The sequence below is a fragment of the Zingiber officinale genome, chromosome 5A (genome assembly GCF_018446385.1).
Source record: "Zingiber officinale cultivar Zhangliang chromosome 5A, Zo_v1.1, whole genome shotgun sequence".
In the NCBI taxonomy this organism is placed as follows: domain Eukaryota; kingdom Viridiplantae; phylum Streptophyta; class Magnoliopsida; order Zingiberales; family Zingiberaceae; genus Zingiber; species Zingiber officinale.
In genome coordinates, this window is record NC_055994.1 from 36439478 (window position 1) to 36452482 (window position 13005).

Sequence of the window (13005 nt, forward strand, 5' to 3'; positions counted from 1 at the left end):
ATTGATGCTTTTCCTCCTTTCTAGCTCTTCCAACACTTCCATGCCCATGAAGAAGTCATGGCCAGCTCATGGAAGTGAAATTTCAACCTGAAAGCAAAGCAAAAATCAAGTAAAAACACTACTAATGAACAATAGAGACATGGAATGAAACTAACTAAAAAGAACCCTTAGGTTGCCTCCCAAGAAGCGCTTGTTTAAGGTCTTTAGCTCGACCAATCTTGATTACTCCTCTCTTTTCCTTGCCGTTGGAGGGCAGACATATTTGTCACTTTTGTTGGGAGTTCTCCTCCCAACATCTTCCACCACATTATTCTCTTTGTTTGGTGGCCTCCCATGAGTATGGAAATTCCATTCCTCCAATTTGTAAATACTTGCCCTGCTACAAGCATTTAAGAGAGAAGAGACATGGTTAGAGGCTTTAGATAAATCATATTTCAACCCTTCCTGACCAATAACCAAAGAAAGTTTATGATTTTTAACATCTATGATAGCTCCAGTTGTAGCAAGGAATGATCTTCCTAATATGATAGGAATTTTTGGGTCCTCCTCCATGTCTAAAACAACAAAATTGGTGGGAATTATACTCCCACCTATTTCTACCAGTACATCCTCAACGATACCCATAGGGTACCTATAGGAGTGATCAGCAAGTTGTAGTGTCATGGTAGCAAGTTTAAAGTTTTTGAGACCTAATTTATTACAAATAGAATAAGGAATGAAGCTAACACTTGCCCCCAAATCACAAAAAACTTTCTCAATAAATTCAATTACTATATTACAAGGAAAATAAAAGCTTCCAGGGTCTTTCAACTTTGGGGAAGTATTCTTTTCACAAATAGCGCTGCATTCCTCTGTAAGTGCAATGGTCTCTCTATCTCCTTTCCTTCTCTTATTCGACATGATGTCCTTCAGGAATTTGGCAAACTTGGGCATTTGAAGGATTGCATCAATGAGTGGTACTTCAACACAAATTTCTTTTATCTTCTCCAAGATTTTGCCAAACTCCTCATCCTTCTTTAACATAATAAGCCTTTGAGGAAAAGGGATTGCTATAGTTTGATGGTTAAGTGGAAGAATCTCTTCAACCTTAGTGGTACTCTCCTCATTATCTTGAATCTGATTTGGTGTTGGAGGAGAGAGCTCTTCTTTAGTGTGCATCCCTTTTGGAGCAGTCACTTGGGGATCTCCCAAGGTCCGTCCGCTCCTAAGCTCAATTATGTTGCAGTGCTCCATGAAATTGACATTAGGCATGCCAGGTAATTGTCCTGGTACTCTAGAAGATGAGGAAGCTAGTTGGGCAATCTGACTTTCTAAAATCTTTTGATGTCTATCAGAATTATCCATTCTCTGAGTGAGCTTTAAAATGTCTTGTTTCATTTCATTCTGAGTGGACATAATTTCTTCAAACATCTTTTCAATTTTAGACGTAGGAAAGCCTTGAGAAGATTGTTATTGAAAATTTTGCTGCCCGGATTGAAAATTAGGTCTTGCCCCCATGGATGTTCCTTGATCTTGATTATTTCTATAGGAAAAATTAGGATGACTTTTCCGTCCACGATTGTAGGTTTTTGAGTATGGGTTGTTCTGCCTTTGATTGAAACCCATGATTGCATCACATTGCTCTAATTGATTGATTTGTGCAGTGATAGCTCCAAATGGACATGTGTCATTTGAATGTTCAGAACTTCCACATACTTCACAAGAAGAAACAATGACATTGACCGTACTTGAGCTAGCTCCTATATTCTCAAACCTTTTTGTAAGAGCATCCAGTTTTGCAGCCAATAAGGTCACTACATCAACATCAAATTTTCCTGATGCTTTCATTGTTGGGTTCATACAAGAATAGCCACCACTTCTTTCATTAGCTCATTGATGGTGGTTTTGTGCTTCACTTTCAATTATCTCCTCGGCTTCATCCAAGCTCTTATTCTTAAGTGCCCCCCAGCGGCTGAATCACGGGACACCTTTGTATGATAGTTGATGCCGTTATAAAATGTATGTAGCACTAACCACCTTTCCAAACCATGGTGTGGGCATTGTCTGTGCATACTATTGTATCTATCCCAAGCTTCAAATAAAGATTCAGAGTTCGCTTGTTTGAAGCTTGCAATAAGATTCCTCATATGAGCTATTTTACTTGGAGGATAGAATTTGTCAAAGAATTTTTGCTCACATTGATCCCATATGGTGATGCTATTTGGAGCCAAAGAATTCAGCCATTGCTTGGCCCTATCTCTTATAGAAAACCCAAATAATAGTAGGTGCACTGCCTCTGAAGGAACATCATTCATTTTCATTGTGCTGCATATTTCGTAGAAGATTTCCAAGTGTTGATTCGGGTCTTCATGCGGTCCTCTACCAAACTGATTTTGCTGCACCATAGATATAATTGCAGGTTTGATCTCAAAATTATTAGCTTCAACTGAAGACCTTGAAATACTAGATCGAAAACTCCTAGCATAAGGTGCTGCATAATCCTTTAGTGGTCTATTCACCATAATAGAATGTTCTTATTCTTGTTGTTGTCATTACAGAATTTTTCTTCTATGAAATGTTCTGTCTATCTCAGGGTCTAGAGGAAGAAGTTCTTCTGCAAAGTTAGATCTTCACATACACAAGAACAAGATAGCAAGATATGTTCACAAAAGAAAAGGAAAGAAAGAAAATAAATCCAAAGAAAACAGAGAGAAGTTAGACAAGAATGTTAGAATCAAAATGCAGAATTAGAGTTACAACAAAAGGAATTAACAAGAATGTTATACAAGGAAGGAAAAACTTATGAAAACAGAATTCTAAAAATTAATTACAACTATGCAAATGAAAAGAAATGTTATGTCAAGTCTAACTCAATTGAAAATCTCTAATGTTATAGCGCAGTCCCCGGCAACGGCGCCAAAAACTTGTTGACCTCCACAAGTGTACGAATATATCGCAAGTAATAATAAAAGATATCGAATCCACAGGGACTAGAATAAGCACTAAAGTGTTGAACCCCGTGGTAGTTTTGATATGATTAACCAAGTTGGTTAGGTCCTGCTTTGTATTTGATCCCTGTGTCTGAGTGTGCAGGAGCTTAGGAGTGCAGGAAGTCGAGCTGAAGACGCAGCTAGTGAGAAGGACGACACAGGAAGGGAGCCGATGGGCTCGGTGCGTTCGAAGGATGAGAGAGCTGCAGAAGAGTACTCCGGTAGAGCGAGAAGAACGTGCACGGAGTTCGAGGGACGAGAAGCCGGACGGAAGCCTGCTCGAGGAGAAGGCCGAGAATTGGGTTCGAGTGAGCCCTATTCCGGTTGGCCGCAATCACCCAAAAGATCGGAGTGTCGGAAGTCAATGCGAAGTAAAGAAGCAAGCTCGAATTCAAGCTGCCATCTTGGAGGCGCCTCCATCAGGCTTGGAGGCACCTCCATCTTGAAGGCGCCTTCAGCCTTGTTGAAGGCGCCTTCAACAGGTCAAAACTGACCGTTTGCGCTGCAGATAAAGTTTTATCCGCTCACCCATTGGAGGTGCCTTGGACCTCTATTGGAGGCGCCTTAGACCCTCAAGATCAGATTTCCAGAGGCTATTTAAAGGCCCCTAGAGCTAGGAATTCAATACAACTCAAGCAATCAATACTGTAAGCAATTCCTAAGCAACTAGTGAGCTTCCAAAGTGTAAAAGGCTTCTCCGCCTTCAGAGAAGGAGATTTTGTTAGTGCGTCTTTCATCGCCCTGGATTAACAACCCTCTTGGTTGTAACCAGGTTAAATTCTGTTTCTGATTTATTTTCTGTCTCCTTAATTTAGTTGCTATTATTTTACTACTGCTTTTATTTTTGAGTTGAATTCCGAGGAGGGTATAGTTTTAATTTTTCAGGAACAATTCACCCCCCTCTTGCCGGCCTCCGCTGCACCTACAATTGGTATCATAGCCAGACCGCCTCAGAAGGACTAATCGCCGGCTGAAGCACAATGATCAAGACAATGGCCGAAGCAAATATTCATCCTCCAAAGTTCGACGGAGATTTCGCCACATGGAAGCGAAAAATGGAGGTATTTTTCAAAATTGAATTTGATATACTTTTAATAATGAAATATGGATATGCAGCGCCGAAAGATAAAGAAGAAAACACATGGAGCAAGAAGGAGCAAGTCGATTTCGTCGCCAACGGAAAGGCTGAGTTCCACCTACTCTGCATTCTGCCACCACAGGAGGTAAATCGAATCGGAAGCTACGACTCTGCGAAAGATCTCTAGGAGAAATTCCTAGAGCTTCACGAAGGTACCTCCGAAGTGAAGCTAGCCAGGCACGACATCCTCCGGACCTAGTTGACGAACCTCCGGATGAACCAAGGCGAGAAGGTAGCGCAACTCCAAGCAAGGATCAAAGAGCTGATCATGCAACTAACCAATCTTGGAGAAGAAGTAACGAACCGGGGCTCGATCCAATACGTACTCAACGCCTTCCCGAGAACTCAAGAATGGGCGTCCTTAGTAGATGTGTACTACATCTCTAAGGACTTCGAGGTAAGTACTCTAGAAAATTTATTTTCAACTTTTGAACTTCACGAATCTCGAATTGCAGAGCCCGTTAGAGTAGAAAAGACAAGTCAGAACATTGCTTTGAAGGTAAGAGCAAACGGTTCTGAATCCGAAGCCTCGATTGACGAAAATGAGGCTGCATTAATGGTAAGACGGTTTAATAAATTTTTTAAATCTAACAAATTTAGATCGCAGAAGCATGAGTGAAAAAGGAGAACGAGACTCGTTGTTACAACTGTAACGAAGAAGGGCACATCAAGGATGACTGCCCGAAATTAAATAGCAAGCAAAAGGAGAAGGCAAAGACCAAGTACAAGAAACCAGAATCCTCCAAGCACAAGAACCTGAAGGCCACTTGGTCAGACTCATCCTCCGAATCAGACGTCGAAGAATTCTTGGGGTTGGCTCTAATAGCTAACCATCAGCTGGAAGAAAAGTCAAGCTTACAGATGAGTATCGATGAATGGGGAGGAACATCAGAAGAGGAAAGCTACAGTGAAGGGGGAGCCTCACCGAGTCAGGTAAGTCAGGTACGCAATCTAAACCCGACTCAGTCTTTTCGCTTTATTAAATCTCTTTCTAAAGACTTATTCGAATTAGAAAAAGAAAATAAAGAATTGAAAATGAAATTAGCAAAAGCATGTCCACTTGAGATGTACGATAGTATAAAATCAAAAAATGATAAATTAAAATTAGAAATTGAAAAATTGAAATCTGATGCATGTTTAAATAAATTTCCAAAATCAAAAATTAAAATTTATGAAAAATTAAATTGGTATATTAGAAACCATCAGGGTCAACTTAGAAAAGTGCCCAAGAATTATATACCCCCTAAGTATCTGACTAATCCAGTAGGAAGGAACCTCTATTGGGTTCCGAAATCTGTACTAAATTAATTTATTTAATTAAAGCTCTCAGAAGCAAAATTAAATGTTAAATTTTTTTATGAAGCTTTGTCTAAGGAAGTGGTTGTTGCTCCAATAACCAAGAAGGCCTAGTGCCTTGCCACAACCTGGAAGCTGAAATATTGAAATAAAATATTTAATTAACTTTATGAAAAAGCATTAAACTAAAATTAAATAATGCTTTGAAAGTTTTTCAAATATTTTTTTCTAAAAATTAATTCTTGACTTAGAAATTATTTCTGGAAAATTCTAAAAATTAATTTCACTTAGAAATTTTTTTCTTTCAACTTAAAAATCTGATAAATATTTTTTAGTGTTATACTCTTACCTCGTTTTTGTTGTGATCAAAGGGGGAGAGATTAGTACAAGTTTAGGGGGAGTTTGGAAAATTAAAATTTTTAAATATTTTTCTACACTGTGTTGCAATTTTATTTATTGCAAATTTATGCTTAACATGTTAGTTTAGTAATTTTCTTTAAAATTACTTTTTGTGTTTATTTCTATCCTAACTTGAACTTGGGTTGATGCACATCAAAACGGGGGAGATTGTTGGACCCCGTGGTAGTTTTGATGTGATCAACCAAGTTGGTTAGGTCCTGCTTTGTGTTTGATCCCTGTGTCTGAGTGTGCAGGAGCTTAGGAGTGGAGGAAGTCGAGCGGAAGACGCAGCTAGCGAGAAGGATGTCATAGGAAGAGAGCCGACGGGCTCGGTGCGTCCGAAGGACGAGAGATCTGCGGAAGAGTACTCCGGTGGAGCGAGAAGAACGTGCGCGGCGTTCGAGGGACGAGAAGCCGGACGGAAGCCTGCTCGAGGAGAAGGCCGGGAATTGGGTTCGGGTGAGCCCTATTCCGGTTGGCCGCAATCACCCAAAAGATCGGAGCGTCGGAAGTCAAAGCGAAGCAAAGAAGCAAGCTAGAATTCAAGCTACCAGCTTGGAGGCGCCTCCATCAGGCTTGGAGGTGCCTCCAGCTTGAAGGCGCCTTCAGCCTTGTTGAAGGCGCCTTCAACAGGTCAAAACTGACCGTTTGCGCTACGGATAAAGTTTTATCCGCTCACCCATTGGAGGCGTCTTGGACCTCTATTGGAGGCGCCTTGGACCCTCGAGATCAGATTTCCAGAGGCTATTTAAAGGCCCCTGGAGCTAGGAATTCAATACAACTCAAGCAATCAATACTGTAACCAATTCCTAAGCAACTAGTGAGCTTCCAAAGTGTAAAAGGCTTCTTCGCCTTCAGAGAAGGAGATTTTTGTTAGTGCGTCTTTCATCGCCCTGAATTAATAACCCTCTTGGTTGTAACCAGGTTAAATTTTGTTTCTGATTTATTTTCTGTCTCTTTAATTTAGTTGCTATTATTTTACTGCTGCTTTTATTTTTGAGTTGAATTCCGAGGAGGGTATAGTTTTAATTTTTCAGGAACAATTCACCCCCCTCTTGCCGGCCTCCGCTGCACCTACATAAAGATGTCTCAAAGCGAGTTAGCTAAACAACCAATCAATTGATTACAAAGCCTAAGTGTAACTATGAAAGGTAAACAAAGAAATAAAAGAATAAGAAACAAGAATAAGTGCAATGATAAAGGTATGTTCTAGGAGTTTTGGTTTCTTTGTAATGTGAATTCAATGTAATGATCTACAAAATCATATTTCTCAATTGTCCATGATTTGTAGAAGGTTGCTGGTTTCCTCTTGCAATAGACAACCAGCCTAGGACTAAAATATATCTAAATGCGATCAATTAGGAATGAACCCTATGCTGTCCTTATACGGGTTTGCCTGTCACGTGCGTCCCTCGGAAAATCAACATAGAAATCACTACTTCTCAACCTCATTAGATATAAAGATTAATGCATCCAATCCATCCTACCCTCTTGAAATACCTAATTTCCCTCTCAAGATTACCCCTCAAATGTCCTTACATAGGCATGTTCCTATCACGAACGTCCCTCGGAAAATCGAATGAGAGGCAATCCATACAAGATCCACAAGATATTCAAACATTCAATCAAGCATGGTAATTAAGTCCTAATCACAACAATCCACACAAGATAGAATAGATACAAAATAGGACAAAATCATAGAAATAGGTATTTTGGCCAATCCACAAAAGTTTACATCAAATCTCCATTACAAATACACCCTCCATCCTAGAACAAGAGATCTAATCCATGGAACAAGGAAAGAAACCCAAAGAATAAGAAAAGACAAATATCTTGATCCCAAATCCAAGAAATATAGGGAAGAAAAAGCTTATCTACGATGAAGAACCGTCTTCGGATCTAATCCTCGCTCCCCGGAGTCGAAACGTTGAAGATTCGCACTTGAATCGCTGGAAATCCCTCCAAGAAGGTGGCGGAATGCCCAAATCTTGAATTCCCCCCAAAAGGGAGAAGATCCCCTTTGAAATGAAGAAGAAACCTTTAAATAGAAGGGGAAAATCGGGCGCCACACGGCCTCAGGACCTGGCCGTGTGTGGGACACGGCCAAGCTCACTTCCCTCTCTGCCATCCTTACACGGTCGTGTGTGGTACACGTCCATGGCTTGCTTCTGCCAATGCTCCCCTTGTACGGCCGTGTAGATCTACACGCCCTACACTGGCTCTCCCTCTGGAAACCTGGCACGGCCGTGTGGTGTACACGGCCGGGGCCCTCTTGCTCACAGGAAGTCTTGCACGGTCGTGTGATGTACACGGCTAGGGCATTCCTGGTCTCTGGAAATCTCACATGGCAATGTGGTGTACACGACCAAGGCTCCACTTGACTTCAAATCTTTACACGGTCGTGTGAGGTTCGCATGGCCATGTCAACTTCCATCTCTACTGCATCCACATGACCAAGGAACTCCACACGGCCTGGGCAACCCCCCATGGCAGGGCCGTGTGCCTCACAGGGCTTGTGCATTTCCTCCTTGTTCAAGTGTCAAAATCTTCTCCAAATTCGACTCCTGTGTACACAAAATGCACAAAAGCAGATCTCCGAACAAAAAGAGTAAATATGCTCAAAAGAAAGCTGGAAGTACGAAAGTGCATAGATAAATCATGTACAAAGTATGTGAATGTGCGTCAAAACATGCTAAACAAGTGAATACAATCTACGCACATCACACCCCCAAACTTAGACCTTTCCTTGCCCTCAAGTAAAATGTTGCAATCTAAATTCATATGCTCTACAATGCTCTCATATCCCTAATGCATTCTCCTAATTTTATCAAAAGGTTTCATTAGTAAACATGATCATGAAAACAAGTTAAGTTTGGCTCAAGCATAAGTACCCTGTGCACAGTGCAAATAAAATAATTCAAAACTCTTCAAGTTTCAATCTATGTCCTAGTCAAGTCATCATCAAGTTTGAATTCCTAATGTTTCTAGTGATAAACAAGTAACCAGTGATAGACACTTACTTGCCACACACTTGGTTCATATTTCTCAATCAACCCAAGGTCTCAAAGGCGTGCTCAATCTCAAGAGAAGCTAAGCAGTCATTTCTCCAGTAACCTATCTCGTCTCAAAGGGGTTATTAGCTAGATTCCACTCACGACAATTATTTTTTATATCCCTTATTCACTTTTTTTTCTTTTCTTTTTTCACACTTTTTTTTTCATATGTATTTGCATTGTGCAAATCTTATTCACAAATGTACTTTTGGCACAAATGTTGGGATATTTTGATTTTTTCAAATGAGCTTACATGATTTGAGCCTCATCCAGTAACCAAAATGAAGTTTGAAAAATTACCATGGAAACCAAGTACTAAACAAACAAAATGAATCATGACTATTTCAATGATATCAACCATTTAAGCATCAAGTATAGGTGTAGTGAAAATAAGATCCTTAAGGTCAAGCCAAAACTAAAACCCATCTCCATATGATACTTAGCTTATATCATGCTACCCAAGATAGAGAAAAGAGGTACATTAAGCATGCTACTGACATCACTTAAAACATCATGAATCTAGATAATGAACGTGCTAACATTTAATCTTGAAGACAAGAAAGATATAAGTAAAGTTTTAATGTTCTCAATATGTATGCCAAAAGATTTTCAAAAGACAGTCAAGTGAATATTAAAACAAGCAATCAAGCGAGACAATCAAAATAAAATGCAGAACAAAAACTAAACATGCAGAAAACAAGCAAGAACTGAACATTAGAATGCAAAAAGAAAAATAAGGTTCGACACCCCCTAGACATAAACTTTTCATCGTCCCGATGAAATCAATATGGTGGAAGAGGTGGAGGTGGGGGAGGACGAGGAAAAGGATGCCTACGACGTGGTTTGCTAATGGGGAAACTAGGGAAACCTGGAGTTTCGCTCAGGATTATATAATACTCAAACAAAGCATCTACTTGTTGGCTAGTGACACTCATGCTTTGCATAAAATCTCTCATTCTAGCTTGATCTGTATCATAATCCTGGATAAATTCAGCTACTTGACCTTGAAAATTCCTCGTGAATCGAAAGTGCTCTTGTACTTCTCTAAACTGATTATCAGATAAAGAGAAGCGACCTTCCAACATTTTTTGTTAGGCATCATGCTTCTCATAAAGCGATTCTAGAGAAGTATGAAAATCAGAAAAGTTAAATCTAGAGGAACCCGTACCATAGGCAAATGAATGCCTAGTAGGATCCGGATGTCCGGAGGGCTGCAGGTATCCAGATATCGAGGGCTCAATGTGTGGCTCTGTGTCTCCAGATATGGAGGGGACATTCTCAGGGTCTTCATCAGTGATTACCCAATTAGCTGGGTTACGAATGGAAGTTCGTTCTGGACAAGGAAGAGGTTGAGGAAAACCATTCCTCCTAGGAAATGTGAAATCGTTCTCATCCCGAATAATCATTTTCATGGCAAGACATGCATCCATGTCGATCATATCATTGCCATTAATAACTTCCAACCCATCTAAATCAAGTTCCAAGTTAATTACTATTTGAGTAATCAACCCACCAAGAACTATTGATCCCGAAGATGCCCTCGCAGTTCTCACTAAGGTTTGCAGAAAATGAAAACTAGAATCAAAATCAACCTTATGCAACATAGCCCATAAAGCATAAAGTTCTACTTTCTTAACGCCCCCATCACTTTCCCCTCTACCAAAAATAGTTTTTCTCATGACACGATGTAGGTATCTAAAAACAGGGTTTTGCATGTGAGAAGCCTTGGCTATAGAGGGCTCATAGGGATGATCTAATCTGGTGATAGAATTCTAAAAATTGTTCCAATTGAACCTAGAGTCAAACCTCCGAGAGCTACCAAAAGACAATCCAAAACAAGTGTTGAAATCACTAAATATCCATTGAAATTCTTGATTCATTAATCTAAAGGTTATTTTGCCAACATAATCATCCTCATTGGCAAAATGGACATCTAGTGAGCTTAGAAACTACAAAACAAGGCGAGGATAAGTAGGTAGATGTGTGTACAACATATCACTCCAATCTAAGAACCCAATCATCCAATCTATATCATCCCTAATTCCCATCATATCTAAAACGGTTGGGTCCATATACCTAGTACACACGATCTTTCTATTGACAAGAATTGCAAATCTAGTAATTTGATCATCATTTCTAAATACGATATTGAATTCGTAGTCATTACCTTCGTTGCATGAGGTCCTCTTTCCTTTGCCTTGCACCGGTTGTTTCCCTTTGTCTTTGGATGGCTCTTTCCCTTTATCTCCACCACTAGATCCACCACCACCCTTGCAAAGTTTCTTCAATAGGTTGGACATATTGTCAAGCTTGAGTGGGAAAGGGTACTGTTTGTGGTTGGAGAAACTAGATCTTGAAGAAATAGATCTCGAAAAACAAGATCTTAGGTTAAGAAAGTGGAGATATTATGTCCAAGAGAGAAGAAGAATCTAAATCTAGATGAAGTTTGTGGAAAAGAAAGGGTTTTAGGTCTAGATCTAAAAAAGTTTGGAAGAAAGGTTGAAGAAGAGAGGAGTTTTTGGAGTGAAAAGGGTGTTGAGATGAGGAGGGTGTGTGGGGGACACGGCCTGGATCTGGCCGTGTATAGGAGATATGGCCTGAATAGGTTTCTCCACACGAGTCGTGTAGATCAACACGGCCCCTGCCTTCTCCTTCTCGGGTATCTTTGCACGGTCGTGTCTGGGACACAGCCTCACTAGCCTCCTTCTATGGAATCAACACACAGTCGTGTCAAATGACACGGTCAGTGCATACTTCTGCACAGGTTCCTTCACACGATCGTGTCTGGGACACAGCCAAGAAGTTCCTCTCCTCTGGATTCTTCACACGGCCGTGTCTGGGACACGGCCATACACCTTTTCTCCTCTGGAGACTCCACACGACCGTGTCATGTAGACACGACCCAAGTATCTCCCTTCTCTGCACCATAAGCCTGGTCGTGTACAGCACACGACCATGCTCTGTTTTGCTCCAATTGATACTTTTCCTCCTTTCTAGCTCTTCCAACACTTCCATACCCATGAAGAAGTCATGGCCAGCTCATGGAAGTGAAATTTCAACCTGAAAGCAAAGCAAAAACCAAGTAAAAACACTACTAATAAACAATAGGGACATGGAATGAAACTAACTAAAAAGAACTCTTGGATTGCCTCCCAAAAAGCGCTTGTTAAGGTATTTAGCTCGACCAATCTTGATTACTCCTCTCTTTTCCTTGCCCTTGGAGGATAGACATATTTGTCACTTTTGTTGGGAGGTCTCCTCCCAACATCTTTCACCACATTATTCTCTTCGTTTGGTGGCCTCCCATGAGGATGGAAATTCCATTCCTCCAATTTGTAAATGCTCGCCCTGCTACAAGCATTTAAGAGAGAAGAGACATGGTTAGTGGCTTTAGATAAATCATATTCCAATCGTTCCTTATCAATCACTAAAGAAAGTTTATGATTTTTAACATCTATGATAGCTCCAACTGTAGCAAGGAATGGTCTTCCCAATATGATAGGAATTTTTGGGTCCTCCTCCATGTCTAAAACAACAAAATCGGTGGGAATTATACTCCCACCTACTTCTACCGGCACATCCTCAACGATACCCATAGGTTACCAACAGGAGTGATCAGCAAGTTGTAGTGCCTTGGTAGTAAGTTTAATATTTTTGAGACCTAATTTATTACAAATAGAATAAGGAATGAGGCTAACACTTGCCCCCAAATCACAAAAAGCTTTCTCAATAAATTCAGTTCCTATATTGCAAGGAATATAAAAGCTTCCAGGGTCTTTAAACTTTGGGGAAGTGTTCTTTTCAAAAATAGCGCTGCATTCCTCTGTAAGTGCAATGGTCTCTATATCTCCTTTCCTTCTCTTATTCGACATGATGTCCTTCAGGAATTTGGCAAACTTGGGCATTTGAAGGGTTGCATCAATGAGTGGTACTTCAACACAAATTTCTTTTACCTTCTCCAAGAATTTGTCAATCTCCTCATCCTTCTTTAACATAATAAGCCTTTGAGGAAAAGGGGTTGCTATACTTTGATGGTTAAGTGGAAGAGTCTCTTCAACCTTAGTGGTACTCTCCTCATTATCTTGAATCTGATTTGGTGTTGGAGGATAGAGCTCTTCTTCAGTGTGTATCTCTTTTGGAGCAATCACTT

The 13005-nt window shown here is 40.3% G+C and overlaps 1 non-coding gene across 1 annotated transcript; it reads left to right on the forward strand.

The window, feature by feature from the left end:
- Window positions 1-2022: 2022 nt before the first annotated feature.
- On the forward strand, window positions 2023-2128 carry LOC121983595. Its single transcript, XR_006112628.1, has one exon. It is a non-coding gene; the product is annotated as a small nucleolar RNA R71 (small nucleolar RNA).
- The last annotated feature ends 10877 nt before the right edge of the window (window positions 2129-13005 follow it).